Here is an 8212-nt window from a genome sequence, read left to right as displayed (position 1 = left end):
GAATTGTTATTTTTCAAAATGGGGCTTTGATTTATTCTTTGAGTGGGTCTCATTTATTGCCTCTGTGTGTACAACAAATGCTTAGCACTATTTTCTGATAATCCTAACTGCGCGCCCATACTACCACAAAATAGAGCATTAGTCCTATCTACCTTTGCCTCTGCAAACCACTTAGGGATTATAGGAAGCTGGCTCTGCATATACTATATAAAAATGAGATATAGGCCCATATTTATACTTTTTTAGCGCTGCATTTGTGTCATTTTATTGACGTAAAAGTGGCACAAACTTACAAAATACAATTGTATTTTGTAAATTTGCACCGCAGCTGCGTCAAAAAGCGGCGCAAAAAAAGTATAAATATGGGCCATAGTGTGCACAGAATCCAGGGGTTCCCCAAGAGGATTGACAGAGGCAATAATAGATAATACTAATGCTCAATTTGGGGTAGTGTGGTCGAGCAGTTAGGCTTATCAGAGGGTAGTGTTATGCATTTGCTGGACCCACACAGGCAATAAATGAGAACACACACTCAATGACTTAACTCCAGGCCAATAGGTTTTTATATAGAAAAATATTATTTTCTTAATTTATTTTAGAACCACAAGATTCAAACTGCAGGTAAGTACATTAAATGTAATGTACTTTGCATAGGTATAGATAGGACTTTGAATCAAAACAGTAATGTACACAGTTTGGCATTAAATGGCAATAAGCTATCTCAAAAGTGTACACTGCAAACTTCAACAGTTCCTGGGGGAGTTAAGTACAAATTGATTAATACAGTAAGTAAATCACTTACAAGTTCAGTCTCCGGGGCATAGGCAGCCCATCGCTAGGGGTTCAAGTCAACCCCAAACACCCAGCACCAGCAACACAGGGCCGGTCAGGTGCAAAGGTCAAAGAGGGCCCCAAAAAACATAAGCGCCTATGGAGACAGGGGGTGCTCCGGTTCTAGTCTGCTGGCAGGTAAGTACCTGCGTCCTCGGGGAGCAGACCAGGGGGGTTTAGTAGAGCACTGGGGGGTCCCAAGTAGACACACAACACACACCCTCTGCGGCTCAGAGGCGGCCAGGTGCAGAAGGCAAACAAGGCGTCGGGTTTGTAATTGAAATCAATGGAGGGACCCGGGGGTCACTCAGATGTTGCAGGCAAGGCACAGGGGGGGCTTCTTGGGCCAGCCACTGACTGGGAAGGGTGAGGGCTGCCTGCTGGTCACTGCTGCACCAGTGGTTGGTTCTTCACGAGCCTGGGGGGGTGCAGTGTTTCTTCCAGGTGTCGGGTTTCTTCTTTCCAGCAGACGCTGTCAGGGGGGTCCTCAGGTTTCCCTCGGCAGGCGTCGTCGTGGGGGTGCAGAGAGGTTAGCCCAGGTTGGAAACGTCGTCAGAGTCCCCTGGGATCCTCTCTGGGTCGTTGGTTTCTCTGGACATGGGCCAGGGGCGTCGGGTGCAAAGTGGTGGGGACTCACGCTTCAGGAGTCAGGTGAGAGTCCCTTTAAAGATGGTTTCTTCTTGCTTGGTTGGACAGGTCCGTGGTCCACAGGAGTTTCTTGGTCCTTTGTAGTTGCAGGGTAGTCCTCTGAGTCGGCAGAGGTTGCTGGGCCCGCAGGATGTGCCTCTGGTGAAGGTTCTTTGAAGTTGGAGACAGCCGGTAGGGCTGGGACCAAAACAGTTATCTTCCTTCTTCTCTGCAGGGTTTTTTAGCTAAGCAGTCCTTCTTCTCTGTAGGTCGTCAGGAATCTGATTTTCTGGGTTCAGGGTCTCCCCTAAATACTAAGGGCCATATTTATACTCCGTTTGCGCCGAAATTGCGTCGTTTTTTTTGACGCAATTTCGACGCAAAACTAACGCCAACTAACGCCATATTTATACTATGGCGTTAGAGGCGAATAGCGCCAAAGTTCCCGGAATGTGCGTCATTTTTTAGCGTGAACCCCTTCCTTGCGTTAATGATATGCAAGGGAGGCGTTCCCGTCTAAAAAATGACTCCCAGGACTTTACGTGGTATTTATACTCCCGGGCAAAAGAGACGCCCGGGAGTTGGCGTGGCTAAAAACGGCGCATTTGCGCCACTTTTTAACGCCTGCTCAGGGCAGGCGTTAAGGGGCCTGTGGGCTCAAAATGAGCCCACAGGTGCCCTCCCATGCCCCCAGGGACCCCCCCTGCCACCCTTGCCCACCCCAGGAGGACCCCCAAGGATGGAGGGACCCACCCCAGGGACATTCAGGTAAGTTCAGGTAAGTTTTATTTTTTATTTTTTATATTTTATTTTGGTGGCATAGGGGGGCCTTATTTGTGCCCCCCTACATGCCACTATGCCCAATGACCATGCCCAGGGGACAGAAGTCCCCTGGGCATGGCCATTGGGCAAGGGGGCATGACTCCTATCTTTCCAATGATAGGAGTCATGTTGATGGGGGATGGGCGTCGTTAAAAAATGGCGCAAGTCGGGTTAAGACGATTTTTTCGACGTAACCTGACTTGCCCCATTTTAAGACGCCCATGCGCCATTTTCCCCCTACGCCGGCGCTGTCTGGTCTACGTGGTTTCTTCCCACGCAAACCAGGCAGCGCCGGTCTGATTGCGCCGTCTAACGCCATTCCATAAATACGGCGCCCGCATGGCGCTTCAGAATGGCGTTAGACGGCGCAAAACTTTTTGACGCTAAACTGCGTTAGCGCAGTTTAGCGTCAAAAAGTATAAATATGGGCCTAAATTCAGGGGAGTGTTAGGGATGGGGGCAGTAGCCAATGGCTACTGTCCCTGAGGGTGGCTACACCCTCCTTGTGCCTCCTGCCTTTGGGGAGGCGGGCACATCCCTATTCCTATTGGGCTAAATCCTCCAAAACAAGATTGAGGATTTTCTAAGGAGGGGTCACATCGTCTCTGGTCACCTTAGGGGTAGACCTGGCTGAGGGGGTGACACCTCCTTGTTTTTCTCATTATCTCCCCAGACTTGCCGCCAAGAGTGGGGACTGTGTCCAGGGGGCGGGAATCTCCACTAGCTGGAGTGCCCTGGGGCGTTGTAACACCAGGCTTGAGCCTTTGAGTCTCACCGCCAGGTGTTGCAGTTCCTGCAGGGGGAGGTGTGAAGCACCTCCACCCAGGACAGGCTTTGTTCCTGGTCACAGAGTGCACAAAGGCACTCACCCCATGTGGCCAGAAACTGGTCTGGAAGTGGCAGGCTGGCAGAGACTGGTCAGCCTAGCACTAGCAGTTGGGCTGGCATGCAGGGGGCATCTCCAAGATGCCCTCTGTGTGCATTTCTCAATAAATCTCACACTGGCATCAGTGTGGATTTATTGTGCTGAGAAGTTTGATACCAAACTTCCCAGTATTCAGTGTAGCCATTATGGAACTGTGGAGTTTGTGTTTGACAAACTCGCAGACCATATACTCTATATGGCTACCCTGCCCTTACAATGTCTAAGAATTGGCTTAGACACTGTAGGGGCATAGTGCTCATGCAGCTATGCCCTCACCTGTGATATAGTGCACCCTGCCTTAGGTTTGTAAGGCCTGCTAGAGGGGTGACTTACCTATGCCATAGGCAGTGGGTTGTGGGCATGGCACTCTGAGGGGAGTGCCATGCCGAATTAGGCCCATATTTAATCTTTTTTAGTGCCGCATTTGTGCTGCTTTTTGATGCAAAAACGGCACAAACTTACACAAATGCAGCGCTAAAAAAGTATGAATATGGGCCTTAGTCTTTTTCTTCCCACCAGCACGCACAAGCTGAGGCAGTGTGCATCAAATCAAATCAAATCAAATCATTAACATTTATAAAGTGCGCTACTCACCCGTGCGGGTCTCAAGGCGCTATGCATGTGCTGAGTGAGGGGTCCCCAGGGTGGCATAATACCTGCTGCCACCCTTAGAGACCTGAGGTTCCTATAAGAATAGAGGAGGTTGTTTCGGCAATAGCCCGGCTGGACGCCCTGAAGTTTCTGGGAACCGAAGGCTTCCCGGGGTTGTTCTATTAAACCTTTTGTGGCGAGCTTGCCCCGCTACTGACGCGCCTTTTCAAAGCCATCTTTGGTCCGGATACAATTCCACCAACCATGCTGGACGCATCCATTGTGGTCATCCCAAAACCAGGGAAGGACCCCGCACTGTGCGGGTCTTATAGGCCCATTTCATTATTTAATGTGGACATCAAACTGCTCATGGGCATCTTGGCCTCCTGCCTGAACCCGCTGATGCCCGGGCTCTATCCCACTTCGCCAGTGGGGGGACAATACCAAACGGATTATGCATATCATAGATAAAGCGCAGCGTTCGGGGAGAGAATAGATGCTGCTTAGCATTGATGCTGAAAAGGCATTTGATAGGGTCCAATGGCCCCATCTACAGGCAACCTTAGAGCATTTCGGGTTTGGGCCCAGGTTCCGTGCATGGATAACTAGTGTGTATAGCCATCCAAAGGCCACAGTCAGGGTCAATGGGGCAACATCTACCCCATTGCCGGTGGGCCAAGGAACCCGGCAGGGGTGCCCACTCTCTCTGCTACTGTTCGCTCTCTATATGGAGCCCTTCGCGAAGCTCATAAGGGACGATCCAGAGATCAAGGGCTATTTTTGGCGGGGAAGAACATGTCATAGCACTCTATACGGATGACGTGGTGGTGGTGGTGGAAAACCCACTGAGGGCCGTGCCGGCTTTCCTGAAGGAATTGGAGACTTTTGGGGAAGTCTTCAGGTTTAAGATAAACCTCTCAAAATCACAGGCCCTTAGCCTTACACTCCCGAAGGATATGGTGGAGCTGTTGGCTAGGCGGTACCCATTTCAATGCCGACCGCAGTCTATCCCATATCTGGGCCTGCAGATAGCTAAGACTGTAGCGGAGATTTCCCATTTGAATTATCAGCTCCTTCTCCAAAGTGTCAGACGAGACCGGTGGAGTGCACACCCCATCTCTAGGTTAGGCAGAAACGCAGCTATAAAAATGTTGATACTGCCCAGGGCCCTATTCCTCTTCCAGACGCTCCCAGCAGAGCCCTCACTGGGTGCCCTCCAGATGCTACAGAGAGCCATTTGCCATTTTACTTGCGCCGGGGGGCGACCCAGAATGACACAACACTTATCCTGCCAACACCCGCGGGAGGGTGGCCTGGCTGTTCCTGACATGCAGCAATACTATAGCGATGGCTCTTCATGGATAGGGCGGTCGCGGGGACTGCCCTGTGGAAGATCCCTTTCATTCAGCGCGGAACGTGGGGTCTTTACTCTTCCCGTCACTGGCGCAACAATGAATGCATGGGACCAAGTGGCCGCACTAAGGAGCTCACTACCTTTCCGTCTCCCCTGACCCCCATAGTGGGAAACCCAGATTTTACGCCAGGCTTGAGCCAGGGGTCTTACAGGCTGTGGTCTACTCCAAACTGTCGCTCCATAGGACACCTATTCAACGGAGAGGGCATAATATCTTTTGACATCTTAAGGAAGGCACATTCTTTGCCAGATACGGCACTGGGTGATGAACCCCATGACGCGTGAGGCAGCATCCCGTCCCCTCCTGAAGTTTGAGCGATGGCTACTGACCAAGACATCAGATAAGCGTGTCATCTCAGAGCTGTATGCCCCGATTCAAACAGCAGGTACACAGCCTAGAATCCCTACCCAGCAGAGGTGGGAGACAGAACTGGGAAGGAACTTCACAACCGAGGAATGGGAGGCGATCTACTATAGGGCCAGACACACGGAGCGCAGTATGACAGCCACTGAGGGCCCTGTGCAACCTGGAGGGGGGGGGGTTAGTGAGTGGTTGGGGGGTATGGGGTAGTTTCCCCAATTACTTTTTTACTTGTTGGACGGCAGATTTTTGCTCATGTTTATATTGGCTGTTGAAACTCAAAGAAATTTGCACCATAAAATTCAAGAAATTGGCAATTATAGTGCACGTTGATGGCCACAGCGGTGGTGGAGTAACAAGTGCCCTATTCGCTCTTTCAGTGATGAACAGCGGGAACAGATCTCAGGGCTGCAGCACCTACACAATCCATTGTTTGAGAAACTCTCCCAAGTACATTAATTTGGTCCGTTCAGGAAAGCTTATGAATCTTAAATTGTTCTTGCATGCATTGTTCCCTGCATCCTCAGCCTTTTCTTTAAGGGCCAAGGTCTGGGTCATGAGCACGGTCACTGTTTGGTTCAATACGATACCTCGAAGAGCAGCCCCCTAAGATAACCTCCTGTTGTGGTCACCATATCACCTATTTTCCGGAGATCAGCTCGCAGAAGTTTGACTGCGACGGTGATTTTGTCCATCCTGGTTTTTAGTGATGCTCTTCTGTTTTGGATGGCTGTGAGCCGATGCATCATTTTTAGTTCAGTGGCAGATCAGAGGTCTCTGAAGCTGCAATTGCATTAGCTTGTCTGAGCTGAATTTCTGTTAATGGCTGGGTGTGGTCTATTTCGTGATGAATTGCTCTGACTAGTTTTGTTGCCCTTATCTTTCGCATATAGAACTGCAATGGAAGGCAACGTCATAGAGACTCAGGTGGCTTGTTACATGCTTCGTATTTTCAGTTGGTGGATAGCCTCCATCCAACTCATAAGTGCAGGGACTCATAGATTTCCACTGTTATGATCATAGCCTGAGCAAAAGGAGTGCTGCTAAAGTGGTTTCTGCTTTCAAATGTCTGCCCTACAGGGCATTCCACCCACACCAGGCAGCCCAAATATGGGGCCCCAGCCCTCTCACCAGGCCCTCAGTCTATATTCACAGTACTAGCCTCATTCACATTACTCTTGTCTAGTACCCCGCTGCACCCATGCTGTCCTCTTTCTGGAGCATCTCTTGTGGCCAACTCCTGTCCACATTCTCTATGTTGCCGCCTACATTATACTATATATTTGACCCTGGATGGCATCAGAAAGGCATACTACCTTACCAAGTTCCAAACAAGGACCAAAGCCCTAGCCAAGGAAGTCGCGGCTGCCTCAGTCCACCAATACCTTACCGAACTAGGCAGTCCCAGCCTCGCTCTGCTGGTATCCCTCAGCCAGGAGCTCACCAGCTCTGTAGGCACTTTTGCACAGTATACACTGGTCTCCAACTCAGCAGTGTCTGCTGCCCACCAAGCTCATGGCATCAGACAGTCCTGGAATTCCGGAGCATGTTATTGCTAAGTGTGAGAAAGTAGCCTCTTTCTAGCCTTGTTACCCCCACTAAGGGCCTGTTTGTGAGTGTATGTCAGGGTGTTTTCACTGTCTCACTGGTATCCTGCTTGCCAGGGCCCAGTGCTCATAGTGAAAACCCTATGTTTTCAGTATGTTTGTTATGTGTCACTGGGACCCTGCTAGTCAGGACCCCAGTGCTCATAAGTTTGTGGCCTATATGTATGTGTTCCCTGTGTGGTGCCTAACTGTCTCACTGAGGCTCTGCTAACCAGAACCTCAGTGGTTATGCTCTCTCATTTCTTTAAAATTGTCACTAACAGGCTAGTGACCAATTTTACCAATTTACATTGGCTTACTGGAACACCCTTATAATTCCCTAGTATATGGTACTGAGGTACCCAGGGTATTGGGGTTCCAGGAGATCCCTATGGGCTGCAGCATTTCTTTTGCCACCCATAGGGAGCTCTGACAATTCTTACACAGGCCTGCCACTGCAGCCTGAGTGAAATAATGTCCACGTTATTTCACAGCCATTTTACACTGCACTTAAGTAACTTATAAGTCACCTATATGTCTAACCTTTACCTGGTAAAGGTTAGGTGCAAAGTTACTTAGTATGAGGGCACCCTGGCACTAGCCAAGGTGCCCCCACATTGTTCAGAGCCAATTCCCTGAACTTTGTGAGTGCGGGGACACCATTACACGTGTGCACTACATATAGGTCACTACCTATATGTAGCTTCACAATGGTAACTCCGAATATGGCCATGTAACATGTCTAAGATCATGGTATTGCCCCCTCTATGCCATCCTGGCATTGTTGGCACAATTCCATGATCCCAGTGGTCTGTAGCACAGACCCTGGTACTGCCAAACTGCCCTTCCTGGGGTTTCACTGCAGCTGCTGCTGCTGCTGCCAACCCCTCAGACAGGCATCTGCCCTCCTGGGGTCCAGCCAGGCCTGGCCCAGGATGGCAGAACAAAGAACTTCCTCTGAGAGAGGGTGTGACACCCTCTCCCTTTGGAAAATGGTGTGAAGGCAGGGGAGGAGTAGCCTCCCCCAGCCTCTGGAAATGCTTTGTTGGGCACAG

Source organism: Pleurodeles waltl, chromosome 2_2, assembly GCF_031143425.1.
Source record: "Pleurodeles waltl isolate 20211129_DDA chromosome 2_2, aPleWal1.hap1.20221129, whole genome shotgun sequence".
NCBI classification, from domain to species: domain Eukaryota; kingdom Metazoa; phylum Chordata; class Amphibia; order Caudata; family Salamandridae; genus Pleurodeles; species Pleurodeles waltl.
The sequence above is the reverse complement of the archived record's forward strand: the minus strand, read 5'-3'. Positions refer to the sequence as shown.